A 15,824-nucleotide genomic window follows, 5' to 3' on the forward strand; every position below is an offset into this window, starting at 1 on the left:
GGACAAGGTAGCCTTCATAAAGTGGCTCTTCTAGGTTTAGAAATTCAAAGCTCAGATAGAGCAGAGAGACCGGGAAGGCCAATTCTTACTAGCTGTAGTGGATTGTGGTTCAGGTAGTGTCTGTGGACTTTGGGAATGGTTTAATTGCAAGAGGGCCTCTGTGGTAGCATGCATGCACTGCATCATGATCTCTGCTCCTTAAAAGCTCCTCTGGGAGTAACTTGATTGATCATTGGGGTGTACTTGCATGCTTTGGAATGCTACTTTACCTGACATGCTGCTAGCAGCATTTCAAGCACCTGCAAACCAGCCTGGTACTTTCTGCTAAAGACAAGCAAGAACCCAGAAATACATGTTCAGAAATGCTATTACCGGCAGCATCCACACTAGTGGCAAACCCTTTTCTACTTGTAAGTATTTTGGTAACAATATGAACCACATTTTCTAGAATGTAACGGGTGAACTGGTGCTGACTCGCTGATAGTAGGCTCCCTTCCCTATGAACTAGATCTTGGGATGGCGCTATACTGATTCATGCAGCTATAGTGATATACTCTAACTCAGCTTTCGAATGTGAGCCTCCCTACACCATAATGATGCATCTGAGGTTGGTACTACTGCCAGCCACCCTTTCCTCTGACCTAACACCAATAGACATTGCATAACTAGAAGGCTCCTGGATGAAGAGCAACCATATGAGCCACCAACATGGACTTATAATGTCAGCTTATTGATCAAGAACAGTCATTTGAGCTGGAAGTTTCTGCATTCCACTTGAGCCTCATCCACTGACAGTCACCGAAGTCAAGGAAATAAAATATCAACTTACAAAACTTTCAGGTGGTATGACGTCCATCTGATGTTTGTGTGTGACTATTGCAAGATCTCTGTGATTCAGATGACGAAAGGGATGCTGTTCCAGAAGGCGGGAGATGTAACCTCTGCAAACCAGAACAGTGGTGTCCACCAGTGACACTAGTCCAGCGATGGTGAAGGTGCACATTGATCTAATGTGAGTGATCAGGGCTCCCAATACCACTGGAGTCAGTGCCTCGGCTAGATATTACATCAGCACCTTCGGCTGCATTATTTTATTTTTCTGCTTAATGTTGCTACTGTTTTTTGTGTGTTTGTTTGTATGGTTTAGAAAGAATATTATTACCCTCAGGCACATTTGGACAGTTATCTTCATTCCGGGTGGAAACAGAAATTTGAGCCCAAATCAGAACGAAAAGTAGAGAGTAAATACTGCATCACATTTACTCCACATAGATTTCCCAAAATGAACATGAAGAATGTTGTAGGAAAATACCAGAACATTTGAGGTTTCACAACTTCGAATGATGTGCAGCTCTTGAAATGGGGACCTAATGCTGCACCTCATAAATATCATCCAAGAACAGTGTACTTAGAATGGGGACTCACATATGGAATAGCGTAGACCTTTAAGAAGAGTTGTTCATCCCCACTGCAGAAGGCAGGACCTGCAAAAAAACACGAAATAAATCCCACACTCTGCTGTCATGGTGGGAGGTCTGACCATTTGTGGTGTTCAAAAGATGCATGTTCCCAATCCTGAGCTCTCCCAATTGGTCCAATCACAGCACTATATCCCCTTAATTTGGTTCAAAGCTACTTTATGTGGAAAAAGCCTGCATCGCCTCCTCCTACCTGATAGAAACTCTTATAACAAGCACTGGTAAAGACAACAGGTGTTGCCTGTGAATACCTTTTGGCTTTGCCAAAACTTATTTGAGTTAGATAGCTGCCGAGAATGGAACCACCTGCTCTCTTTAGACTAGAGATATTGGAAGTAATGCTAATGCCTTCCTAAAAATATCAACAGCTTGTATTGGAAACTAATGACCCCATTAAAGTTTAATTAGGCAGAGAGTTATATGGTCTAAGTATGCTACTGGTCTCCATATTGTTTTCATTAACTCAGTGCAGCCTTTTATTTTCTATGAAGTCCTTTCACTATTTTACTTGGTTGACTTATTGAGGAAGAATAAAACTCATCAGGTTAAGCGGCACAAACAACAATGTTTCAGACATATCTTCTGAAAGTACCAATATTAGAAGCATTTGTTCATTTACATACCTTTCAAAGAAGTGCAGCTACATTATTGAAGCAACTGCTGACCAGTCAGTAGGTCTGACCTTGGTAGGCTGGCGTGATGGTTATTCAAAAGAATATCATGAAAACATATGCCCAAAAAATAAATAGAAAAATAAATATACTGCCACCTAAATATGTCCACCACACGCTTGCACTAAAAGGCTTACATTTAAAAAAGACACTCAATGATGTGGCTATTTTGCTAGTAGTGGTTTTAAATAACAAGCCTTCCAGCTGCCCCATGCATTTTTTTAGTATTCATATTTTTATAAAGACAAAGATAAATTACAGCCTAACCTAGCACTCATTGTGCAGCAGGAACAATGTTGCTGTTATGTTATTTAAACAAATTTTATAACAGCAAATTAAAAAGCTGATGGGAAACAAATCCCCATTTAACTGGGAAGCCCGAGGCACAGGCAAAATAAATAGCGGGCATTTAATGTTAAGACAAAAATAAATAAATAAATAAATGCATTTTGAACAATCTTTTTTCATTCGTATTGAAAGGACTACATTGAGGTGAAGGTGAAGGATGTGCACTTGTTCAGGGCAGTCACTCAGAGTGAAGAGAGGCAATGGGTAAAGTGGGCTGAACGGTTACTCCATGCTTTATTATGTTGCAGGCAGATGTATATTGGGAATGACATTTCAACCTACTACTGGATGAAACCTGCTGATCAGATGCTCCTCTTTGTATATATATCATGCAGTTTTTTTTTTTTTAAACAATAGCCTGGCAAGACAACTAAGGCTGTCTGAAAGACAGGCCTGAACAGGCATCTTAGGCATTATACATTTAAAAAAAACCTTCCAACTATATAATAAAACGATGAGTGACCCTGGTTTGTGATTAAACCTATTTGGCAAGGCGTGAAGTATGTGCATTCAGTTTGGACAATAGTTCTCCGCGGACGCCTACTGTCCTGCCCTGTACTGTGCATCTCCATGTAAAGCCTCAGCACCCCATCCTCAGGCAGTTCTCAGAAGCAGGTTCTTTCCTTTTGCCACTGGGGATATGCATGGAATCCATGAAAGAGATGATGGTGGTTTTTATTTAAACTCCGACCACACATCCATTTCATGACTTAAAGTGGCGCCAACATGTGCCCTGGTCCAAGGAGGCTGCAGTATGTTGTCACAGGGATAAAATACACCCAGGTACAAACCTTCCCTCTCAAGCATGCCTTCCTGGGTGATTAGTGGTGGCGTCTGACGTGGCTCACTGCAGGGCAGCTCGAGGCCGCGAGGGTGGTGGTGGGTGTTTGGGGAGCAGGCTCAGAAGATGTCCTGTAATGAGCTGTGAAGTAGGGACAGGAGTCCGAGCTGTATCACTGCCTTGGCAGGTTTGTTGAGAGACTGGGCTGATGCTGTTTACTTGCGTAGTGGGGGTAAAACACTTACTTGCTTAACAGAGGGTCTGCACATGAAAGCAGTGACAGGACTCCAGTGCCACCAATCACCCCAATGACAAATGAAAGCAAAGGCTCAGACAGCCCTCAAAACACATAGTAAAAGGTGTCCCCCTGTGGGGAAATGCCCCTTTCTTGCAAGCGTAAAGCCATGGTTTGGCTGAATTTTATTGCTGTTTATAGACACTGTGCACTGGAGCTCTACTGTCCAGAGTCCAGTGTATGTACTTTGACCACTAAACCATGTGAACAATGGCTAAACCCTAAATAGTGTAGTTACCTCTCCTATAAGGCCACAATATGTGTGCATAAATTGTATCTACAGCACAGAAGGTTAAATGTCACCTGGAGATTGCAGCACTCATTGTGACAAGGAAAACATGGCTTCAGGCTTACCATTGTACTCTGACTGCTACAGTTAAACCCTGCAGGGCAACTTGTTACAATCACCATTTTTAACAGGTACAAATCTCTCTTTTAAATATTAGTAAGTCCCTACTATCTAGACGTTGTAGCCCACAAGATAGGGTGCAGGGTATTCAAAAGTGTGAGATGTAGAACATCAATGTTAACATATCGCTACAATGACAAGGCCTGAAAGGTAATTCACTGTGACAAATCTATCTGCCCTATATAGAAAAACAGAGTTAAGAAAAATATACTAATACTGCTAACTTGGGAGAGGGACCAGCTTGAAAAAACTATCAAACCACTATTTTGTATTGTAATTAAAAATCCAATTCAATGATGAATTTGGATTTTAATAAGGATTAAGGAATTGTAACATTTAGAAAGTTACCTTTGCCCACATTAGCTTTCAGGAGGCTAATTTGCAGTAACTCTCCAGCTTCAGTTAGTGCACAGCCTTGAATAAAGTGTGGATGTGATGCAAATTCCTCCCAGGAGAACACAATAGGCTGACATGAAAGGAAAGAGATGACTCTTTTGAACTCAATATAATATGCATGGCAGTGCTGTGTTCCTCCTGTTGACATCCTAGTGTCAAATCCTGCTTAACAAGTTGTAGTAAATCCTATCTTGTTCTAAATGGGAAGCAAAGTTAGCTTAGCCTCATGGCTTGTAGACTAATGTCCCCGTCACCCAGTGACTTTTACCCTACTTAGTTTGCCCTGTTTTAGCGCAAGTATTTAATTATATCTTTCCAAGATGGCTGCATTGTGTCTAGTTAGGCCAATGTTTTAGTTTCACGCTATCAGTGCCACCGCGTGAAGGCGTCACTATCAAGCGACAAAGATAAACAAACTGTAGGGATTCACATTAGATACTTTCCCTCTTTGCGCCTTTGAGGGAATTGTTTGCATAAATTGCTGTTCCATGCATGTTTTGTTATCTATTGTTTGGGAACAGACCTACATCAGGGGTCTGATCAGATCTGTATAAGTACATCCCACACAGACAGATATTCAGAGGGATTCCAACCAGATGCAATCACTGCTATCGATGCTGCACATCACCTTGACGCTGACCCAGTCTCTGTGTCCCCACGGAGACTGATTTAGAGACCTCATTCTGAGGTAACAAGGTTTGGGGGCTCTTTTCATGGGCACCACATTGGCAGATTAGGTTTAACATGCCTAGCTCTCATTAGGTTAGGGGTTAGGTTTACCTTATTAGGGTATTAGGACATATTTTATATCTCATGTCACTTCGTGCTATTGCAAGATGGTGGGAGTCTTTGTACTAATGACTCTTGTGTTCACAATTCTATTTCTTGCACTATTCATTATCGTAATCATTGCAGCCCATGCAACTTATCGTAGATTGCAGTATTGTTAATAAAAACCTATTAAGACTTTTACTGCATCTCTGTCATTGCCTGTGTTTGATTGAGACATGTTGTTCACAGGAGAAAGGGGTAAACTCTGTTTAACCCCGACACTCCCTGAGATGTTGCATTCTTGAGTCCATGTGTAAAGGCTGCCACAAATCACCTTTTACTGTTTGGGTTTCTGGTGAGGTACTGCTTGAGAGGCGGGAAGGTTGGGACGATAGTTGTGACTTGTTGTAGGACTGGCATAGTTACCTACAAACATAAGTACTGTCATTCTTAAACCAGCAGTCTTGCCTATAGCAAGAGTCAAACTACCACAAAGTCTGTCTGAACCACTTGTAAATGTTTTTCATTCTTCAAAGGTGACAAACAGGATGCTAAGATAATTCTGTGTGTTGACTGTCTGGTTGCTGAATGGCTCTGCTTTTGTCCTACCAGACATCTGTTGCTGGGTTTGTTATGGGTACAGTACCTGCTTCAAGTTGGAACTTGGAGTTCAAGGTGGGAAAACACTTACCATAGTTCACCTCCATCACACATTCTTAGGCCCCAGATTCAAAGTTTAGTGTGGCCAAAGATTTTTACTATCTTCGAAATTCCCTGACACATAGCGTGTTTGGCCTGATTGCAGGGTATGGGAACCTTTACTGCTTTGGTCAAATAGGAATGAGGAGTGTTCTAGGGTGCCCGCCACCCACAACTTGTTGAACCTTATAAAACTGGACTCTCAACCACCCTTCTTTAGAACACTGCTGGGCTTGCTAAAGGATACCATGCAGACTGAATCTGCTGCACTCAGCAACTGTGACCTATGAGAAGGTGCTGAGGGAGTTGGACCTCCTTCCACTTGAAATACAAGGACTGAAAGATCACCAAGGATCATAAGGTGGATCCCCTGGGTAGCTGGGTAGCTCTAGATACATAAATAACTGAAAATGATCTTTCTGTGAATGATTCCAGCTGACCAGTGGCAACTATCCTTGGACCTGATTTTGCTGTTAGCCTCTTTCTGATACCCTGAGAGTCTCTAAGCGCTCCCCTTGAGGTCCTGGGTGGTTTAGACGTGTACTCCTGTGGTTGTTTCAGCAACAACAAAAAGTTTCTGAATTTTGTTTTCAAACCTTTGGCTCTAGGGTGCTGACTGCGAAAGGTATTTGACCAGCAGAACCATGGCATCAGACTGAATTTCAGGTTTGCCCCCTGTGGAACACTTTTTCTTCAGAAGAATGGCAAAGTTAATTTTCAGATTATAAACTTTTTCCCGCTTCCCTACTTCTGTGCTCTAGCGGGACCAATCTATTTGTTTTAGTCTACCCATGTCCCGTCATGGTCGGTCTCAAATCGTACCTAGGTCCTGGTGTCCTGTAACTATTGACCAAACCTTGTGCTTTGCATTGCTTGGTGCATTTTTCTCTTAAACCTTAAAAAAGTGACAGATCTTGTGTTTTTTGTCATTTTAGTGTAATTTTGTTATTTAGATTTTACTCTATTTTTATCAATTGGGATGGAATTGTTCTTGTAGTGTGTTTTTGACTTTTTAACTGTTTTGGTACTTCTGAATGCTTTACATATTTCCTGCAAATAAGCCTGTCCGCGGCTGTTCCAAAGCTACGAGAGGCTCACCTCGGATTTAAATTACTGAAACCTTAAACTGGCGCTAACAACTTTATTACTGATGGCAGACACCAATCCACCCCAACTAATAAACCACTTTCTCACACACGCTTGTGGAGAAAATTAAGAATTGGCGCTATTACGCCTGGATGTTTTGTATACACAAGCCAACAGAAGCTAGAGACTACTGAAGCATCTGAACAACCGTTGCCACAGTTCAGGCGGGGGTCCATGATGCATGGAATAAAGCATGATGACAGTCACTAGCACCACTCTGCCCTCATAACACTACAAGTGACAACAAATTAAATTGATGGGAAGGAGCTGAAAGCTCTAACAACCTAATGACTGAAATCTGCCTATTCACATTGAACCACACTGAGATCATTATAAAATCCTAACTAAACAAGGTTAATGAGCACATCCCTACCCTTAAAACTTGACCACCTATTAAAGAAACAACACACTGAGCTGCTCATGCATAAATAAGGGTTTAACCTATATGACTCTTCATCACACACACACACCCCATCCAAAGTGTGAAAAGGGGATTGGCTGTCCATTCTCCTTGTGGTGAGGCAAGACGTTCCATAATCATTCCTAAAGCCCTATTTACATATCATGCAAAGTTCTGTATGAATGATGCAACACAATTACTCCCAAAGGATGCTAGAGTACCAAGACCACAGTGATATAAAATTTTGGAATGTGGCAGGCCGCCAGCAGAAGAGCAGAAGCTGCAGAAAGGTGGTAATATGCACCAATGGGAAAACAGAATAAAGGCTGACTCAGCATGTTTTATCTACAAATGTGAGAGAGCTGAAGGGATGAGTAGGGGCGGGTGCACAGGCATGAGCACATGTGGAGGAGATGACATGCAAGGAGAAGCGGAGCAAATATGAAAGAGGTATTTAAAAAACAGTTGAGCAGGACACGAATGAGAAAGAAAATAATGAAGGAGTAGGGAGATTCTTTAAAAAAATGAGCAAGACAGAGCAGGGAAGCAATGGACAAGCTGTAGGAGGTAAAGAGGGAACTAACACAAAGGGTAAAGGAGTCACGAATAAATAAGAAGTACATTAGAGTGGGAGCAAAAAAAGACATGCACTCGCATTGAGAGCTAAAAGTTAAATTAAAAAGCAGTTTCCTAAATGAAAGCTCCATCAGCAGTGAAAGGATACAAGTTAACCACTGAGAACTCTGTGAGATGGAAATGCTCCTGGGTGGGACAAGCACAAGAACAGAGAGGAAAGACAGAATCAGGAGGAAGGAAGTGAGTAAGACAGCACGACCATTCATCCATAAACAAGGGGTTGACCCAAAGCCCAATCTGCAAACTGGAAGCAATAGGTCTTTCCAAATCTCTAAAGCTGTATGTGGTCAAGACATAAAAATCTGCAAACTGTGGCTTTCAGTAATTCCAAGAGGTAGTTTGATGAAGTCAATGCTTAATTTGTAGCAAAGTAAGTGCCGGGGCCCTCGTCAGGAGACCACTGCATCTTGCAGCACCTAGTGCCCCTGCCAGTGCTGCTGGTGTTGGTACCAAAACAACTACTATCCATCACACCCTACAAGTGTGACAATTCAGATTGTTCACGGCCCCAAAGCTATAAGAGTGGCTTGAGAGGCAGGTATCAGTCATTTTTAATGTATAATGAATTAATAAACAACTATTGTTGTGCTCTTCTGTAGTGACAAACAGCGCCACCGTGTGGCCGTCTGTCATTACTCCCTGGGGTTGACAATTAGGTGCAGGTGGTGAGAACCAGAAACCAAAGGCTCAAATTAAGCACTGGATGAAGAATGTTTCACTCAACATCACTTCTACCAGGGGCGGCTCCTACATAGAGGCGGAGGAGCATCGCCTCCCAGCCAGCTGCGGCAGCTGCAAACCTTTTCCCAAAAAACATTTGTAAACTGTGTTTATGATTGTTTTTTGGGAAAAGGGGCGGGCCAGGCGGTGACGTGCACTGAGGGGGAGTGCAGAGCACATGTGTGTTTGGTCGCCCGTCTACAGCCATCCAAACACTCATGTGCACAGGGCTCTCTCCAGCCCAGCAGCACAGTTGCCTGGCTGGAGAGAGCCTGCACAGGCCTCCAGTCTGCCTGGGAGCGCGCTGGCTGGGTGCTCCCAGCCAATCCTGACGCTGCTCTAAGCAGCGTCAGGATTGGCGCAAGGCAGGCTGAGAGCCCGTGCCTGCCTGCAGCGAGACTGGAGGAGGCAGAGGTGCGGCATGGGAGTAGAGACAAGTGTTTTTTAAATTTATTATTTTGTATTTAATTTAACTCTTCCCACTCGCATCCGCACGCTACCATGCACCTTTCAATTAGCACGAGCAGAGACTGACTTCTACCCTTCAATATAACTGCTTAGACAGATGTTAAAGGTAGAAACAAGGAGGATTTGAGTCTGAGCATCACACGTAAAGTATAATAGGACTTATAGTCAACAAAAACACACCGCCTGAAAGGCTCAAAGTCTGGGTACATTTTACTGATCACATAAAAGTGTGCTTCACTCGAAATTCCTGTACCAATACAACAATGTACGACTCATGAGATGAAAGTGTGTTTTACTCAACATTTCTGTACCGATTTGACAATATACGACTGAGTCAGAAAAGATTTGTATGTATGAAAGTTCTGATGCACTGAAAATGAGTCCCAGAAGCAGCTCTAGCTTGAACTATTGTTAGCGCTTAGTACTGCAGCACCCCCTTAAAGTTAAATGCTGTACATGGCTGCCGTTCTCATGGTGCCACCGTCAATTTGAAAAAAATAAATATTGTTTCTATTCCGAAAGAGGCACGTAACCTAAATGCAAAAAGAAAAAAAACATTAATAAGTTTGTCTCTTTATTTACATTTTCACGTTAGTTACAGGGTTATAATCAGCTTAGTACCACAGCATGGCGTTGTGAACTCGTATCATAAAACGTGCATAGAAGTTAAGTTTTCTGTCTGTAAACGCCATACCACTTACTGAGTTCTAAATAATGATTGCAAAAGTACAGCCCAACTGCTGTGACATTGCCACCTGCAATGCCGTGACTCAGATTCAAACCAAGGTTGCTGCGGCCACAACGCAGAGTACTAACCACTATACGATGACAGCGAGCTACTTGGGCTCTCTGACAAATGCTGAATGTGCCTCCTTCAGCTTTCAGTCAAGCAACCTCATCTCTTCCAGAGATGGGCTGACGCCTTTCATTTCTTCCCCCCATTGGTATGGGCTTCTCTCTCCCAGGCGTGTGGAGAACATCAAAGGCAATTGAAAATAGCATCTCACCAATAGTTTTACTTCTTTCACAGATGCTCACACTCACGTGACACCTTCCTCGGTTACCCACCCTGACTAATTAAGCACGTGCAGTGGGTTTTTCTCACCTCCTCTCTGACTAAAGTATAAGTAGGCGCAGTCTGTCAATTGGAAGAACTTCTTCTGTTACATTTGCATCAGGACCAGTAGAAGGGAGAAAGGGGAGTGGGGTGTTTGCGGGAAAACTCAAGAGAAACACAAGAGCAGACAAAGCTGGAGCTGGAGAACAAGGTAAGCGAAGTAGATGAGCAGCGGAGAAATGGTAGAGGTACTTCTGGATCCAACGCAAGGAGATAAGTGTTATTTCCAACTTGACAGAAGAAAAGCAAAAGTTGGTGTAAAAGGGTGGAAGACAAATCTTAAGAGCTGAGGTGGGAAAATGGACGGAGCTTCGAGAAAACAGCTTTAAATGATAGATGGTGAACAGCAAAGGCCTAATGTGTCAAAAGTCCCACCATAATCAGCAGGATTTGAACCTGCGCGGGGAGAACCCAATGGCTTTCTAGTCCAGCACCTTAACCACTGGGCCACAGACACCTGCTGGGGGATGAGTGTTTCATCAGGTATAATAGATCTATGAGCCCGAAGGCCACTGTTGTCATGATGAAGTGGTACACTATTGCATTCTTTTCTAAAAAAACGCATTTTTCTTTTTGAGTTTATTCGATTACCATAGATAAACATATCGAACAAATGTAAAACGCGGCTGTGTCTCGTTCATTAACATCATACACTCTCCGCCCCATGTGCTGTGAGGCAGGAGCCTCTTTAATCAGCCAGAAAAGGACGTCTAATTAGAATTCTGTTCACGCAACTTCATCTGGATGAGGAAGGCGACCACCAGAGTCCAACTTCATCACTTATTTTGATCCCACGGTACAGTTTACAGGTAAAGATACGAGTAAATGTAAAACCTACGTAGACTTTTAAGAAACGTTTTCAGACTTCTCTTCGACCGATCCCAAGATTGATACACGTTTTAACACATCCTGGCGCATGGGGCGCTATTTCAACTGAGTCTTTCTTGTCTTCTCTGGTTTCTGATGCTTCACAATTACTGATGCATTTGAATGCTCTTTAAGAGACTATAAAAGCCACCATATTTGCAGTAGGAAGTTTTTAATCCCAGCTGTATGATTTGACTATTAAATTATCTTTCTTTCTTTGTCAAAGTAGCAATGATTTCCAAATGAAAAATGTTTAACTGTGTACGTGTAAGGATCACTGACTGACGAGTATTTGCTGATTGAAATGCATTGCTCCTGGCTTCTTCTTCCCAGACATTCCTGCTTCTTTTTTTCAAGAAATTTAGGGGCAAAGCCCGACTGGAGCATCACTTTTTGTGACACTCTGGTGGCGCTGTGCACTCTGCAGCTCACATTGACGGAGCAGATTCAACATCAAGAAATTCTACACATTTGTTTACTGACTGCAGAAGAGATTCCTAAATTAGAGCTGTTGACATTAAGGACATCGACAAAATGTTTCACACTTTCTTCACAGCTCCTCATACAATAAAAGAGGAAGTGTGTGTGTGAAGGGGACGCAGTAAGCAAGGGAGAGAAAACGAGAAAGCACATACACTCCTGTGAAATGCTAAGATCAACAGGAAGTTCCATGAGCGCAAGCATACAAATCTTCCAATGAAAAGGATGGTAAATAAGCTATGCTGCAGGACAAACCCAAGGAGATGAAGGAAAGCCACTGAAGAAGCAAGCACATGAGATTGGTAAGGAAGCCAACCAATTATCTGCCAGTCCTTCGCCGAAAGTCCACTGTGAGTTTTGGTATTGTCAACAGCTGTCTGTTGGTGAGACCTAAAACATCCTGCCTCTGTGTTCGCAGATTGATTTATAAGGCATCCAAATATTTGACTCGTGGATGTCATTCACCCTGTAATGCACTGGCTCCCTATCCAAAGGAATACCGTTTAAGATGTGTGCATTTTGGGCAGTTCTGTTTATGGCACATCTCTCAGCTTCTTGAAATGTAAGCTTCCTAGATATGTCACTGGCTATAACTTTCATTTAGAAGCTGGGCCCTAATGGGAACCAAAAGTAGCCCTGGCAAAAATGTTCAAACCAACCCTGCTCCCTTCTTCCTCGCTCTCCATCTCTCTCTCGCTCTCTTTCTCTCTCTCCTTCTCTCTGAGGAAGCTGGAGAAAATGACTGAGTAATCAACAGGGGCGTAGCTTGGTCAGTAAGACTGGGGGTGTCAGCTTCAGATTTTCAGACAATCAGGCTGGCATACAATGGTAAAATACACTATATGCCAAGCAGGGCACACGAGAAGGGACCAAGGAACAGCAGAAAGGGAGAGGAGTGTGGTTTGGTAGGAGTACTAAAAGAGAAGTCACAATACTCTGTAAAATACCCAATACTTTTGAGAACTTTCACAGTGTGTGTGCGTTTTTTGTCTGTGTGTATGTAAAAATACCTGCTGAAATCCGAATGATATCTCACAGTACTCAACTGAAAGCACCTGTACCCAACTATTCAAAAGCAAATACATTGATTAGGGGGTGTAACACCCCAAACACCACCCCGCCCAGAAGCTACGCCATGGAGACCAACAGTAGCTCCTGGCTTAAAAAAAACAGCTGCCAAAGGCTCCATCCTGCTGAAGAAATGTTGGGTGGAATAAATGGGCAGTGTGGCCGTGTATGTAAGACTTTGGGCCACATTTACAAGAAAGTGCTGCCTCACTAGTGATGCGACACTTTTTTTGCAGCCCCCTTGCGTTCCCTCACGCCACCATGGTAGTGCCGTATTTACAATAAGGTGCACCATTGCAGAATTTAGGGGCAATAGTGTCACTTTTTTAAGCTATGGAAATGCTATACTAGATTAGCATAAAAACAATTCCCTGATCCAGTACAGTGTTAACAGTCCCATTGAAATCAATGGGAACCTCATTCTAACTCCTGCTTCAAGCAGGCGTTAAAAATGACGCTAGAAATGTCGCAATGAAATCTTGTAGATTCCATTTCACCATTTTTAGCGACCCTCTAATGAGGGAACGCCCCCTTTGCATACATCATGCATATATTATGCATGATGTGGCGCAAAGGGTTTACAAGGTGGATGCGTAAAATAAATAGTTTAAAAAAAAGAAAAAGAAATAAAGTCACTTACCTGCTTGCGCAGACACGTCCTACGTCCCCCTCACTATGGTCTTCTTCTTTTCCTGATGTCATGTCCAGAGCTCCAGCTAACCTGCTTAACCAATCCTGGTGCTGCTCTCATACTGTTAACTGGCATGAGACAAGTGGCAGGTTTGAAGGGAGCGGTCTCTCTTGGCACTTCCGAGGGCACTGTAGCTTACTGCAGGCTCTCAACCCAGCTGTCTAAGGCAACTGGGTTGAGGGGTTTATAGTGTGCATTTAAGGCTGGCTGTCGCAAGACGGCTGGCCAACGTGACAAGCGCACTATAAACTAGTGCACAGGCAGCCCACCGCTGCTGCCACCCAGCAGGCCCCGTCCCGTCCTGACACTTGGTTCAGGATGGGTTGACGAAAAATACACTGGTAATAAATTAACTTCATTATTATTTTATTTTCCATCTCTGGGGCATTTGCGGGGGCATTTTAGTGGGAAGATGCTCCTCTGCTCAAATGGAAGAGTTCCCCTTGCACTCTGGGCCTGATTTAGAGCTTGCCAGTTGAGTTTCTCTGTCACAAACATCTTATTACACTTGCATTATGTTCCATGAAACTTTGTAATAAGGCAGACAGGATATCGGTCAAGTTTGTGAGGAGCACCACTCCACCAAACTGTCAGTCACGCCCAAAGTCTGTTTGCAGTAATTCCTGTTTGGGCCGCTCCTGCTCGTGTCAGCAAATTCCGTGCAACCTGGGCTACTCCAAGACAGTATGTAGTGCTTCCAGGGAAAGGCTTGCCTCTTTTCTGGAACATCAGAGATCATTTTAATCTAAAACGTCCTACTTTTTTAATTAGAATAACCAACATGAAATTTAGCTGAATTAAGTCAAGATTTACCAAAAAACACTCCCGACGAGAATGGGATTCGAACCCATGCGTGCAGAGCACAATGGATTAGCAGTCCATCGCCTTAACCACTCGGCCACCTCGTCCTCTATAGTTGCGCTCCACAGACTCTAAAATGACAATGTTATCGAACAGCAGCGTGATCCACTGTTTTGTTCTAATAATCTTTTCTCCAGTATTAAGATCGAACAGAGTACTTACTTAAACCAGAATTCCCCAGTGCTGCTAGCATTGCTCGCTGTTTGCATCATCTATGTGAACGATCACACTTGCAACAGGTCTCTCTACACTGCTCCTGTAACTCCTCTTTCCGCCTCAGTGTACACACCCGCCATTTCTACTGATAAACATTTTCACAAATTGAAAGGCGCCTAGTCTCTCAAAACGCTCACCCGCTTCAGCGCGTATTTAGGGTTACGAGGCACTACATAAATACATCTACAAATCAGAGCAATGGAACACCACCATTTTTTTGATTTGGTGAATACAGCCCCCACTATTCTGGGTTAAGTCCTCTGTTCTCTGTTCTCTTCTACATGTAAAGCGCCAAGAAACCTAGTTCAGATATAGTTGTTCCTTGATAAGAGAACTTCCTTCTACCAGAATATGGGCCGTGCACTGATGGCTTGACATTTGATATGGCGCCATGACGCTAACTTCCTTATTAAGCGCTGCCGTGTTGAGAGTTCTGCTCTGACTGCAGCAAGGCGGCGCATGAGCCTGACTTCCTGTACCGGGGCCGCCACTGGGAAGCACCGGGCGCACTGGCATGTTCAGCCGCCACCCTGGGCCAAGCCTCAGTCGAGAGGCTATAACACGGAGCGGGGCGGTACGAGTCATAAGATGCTCTGTTCAGTAGTCAGTTTCAACAGAATACCGCAGCCTAAGCACAATACCGCAGTCTAAACGCAATACCGCAGCCTAAGCGCAGTACCGCAAGCCTAAGTGCAGTACCGCAGCCTAAGCACAATACCGCAGCCTAAACACAATACTGCAGCCTAACCGCAGTATTGCAGCTTAAGCACAATACCTCAGCTTCAACATAATACCGCAGCCTAAACACAATACCACAGCCTAAGTACAATACCTCAGCTTCAACAGAATACCAAAGCCTAAACACAATACTGCAGCCTAACCGCAGAACTGCAGCCTAAGTACAATACTGCAGCCTAAAAACAATATCACAACCTAAGCGCAGTACCGCAGCCTAAACACAATACCTCCGCTTCAACATAATACCGCAGCCTAAGTACAATACCTCAGCTTCAACATAATACAGCAGCCTAAGTACAATACCTCAGCTTCAACATAATACCGCAGCCTAAACACAATACTGCAGCCTAACTGCAGTATTGCAGCCTAAGCACAATACCGCAGCTTAAGCACAATATCACAGCTTCAACGGAATACCCCAGCCTAAACTCAATACTTCAGCCTAAGCACAATACCTCAGCTTCAACATAATACCGCAGCGTAAACACAATACCGCAGCCTAAGTACAATACCGCAGCCTAAACTCAATACCGCAGCCTAAGTACAATACCTCCGCTTCAACATAATA

General features: G+C 43.4%; 1 non-coding gene across 1 annotated transcript; it reads right to left on the reverse strand.

Annotated features, from left to right (window-relative positions):
- Positions 1-14,267: 14,267 nt before the first annotated feature.
- Positions 14,268-14,349, reverse strand: TRNAS-GCU (transfer RNA serine (anticodon GCU)). Its single transcript has one exon. It is a non-coding gene; the product is annotated as a tRNA-Ser (tRNA).
- Positions 14,350-15,824: the final 1,475 nt, after the last annotated feature.

Source organism: Pleurodeles waltl, chromosome 12 (assembly GCF_031143425.1).
Source record: "Pleurodeles waltl isolate 20211129_DDA chromosome 12, aPleWal1.hap1.20221129, whole genome shotgun sequence".
Classification (NCBI taxonomy): domain Eukaryota; kingdom Metazoa; phylum Chordata; class Amphibia; order Caudata; family Salamandridae; genus Pleurodeles; species Pleurodeles waltl.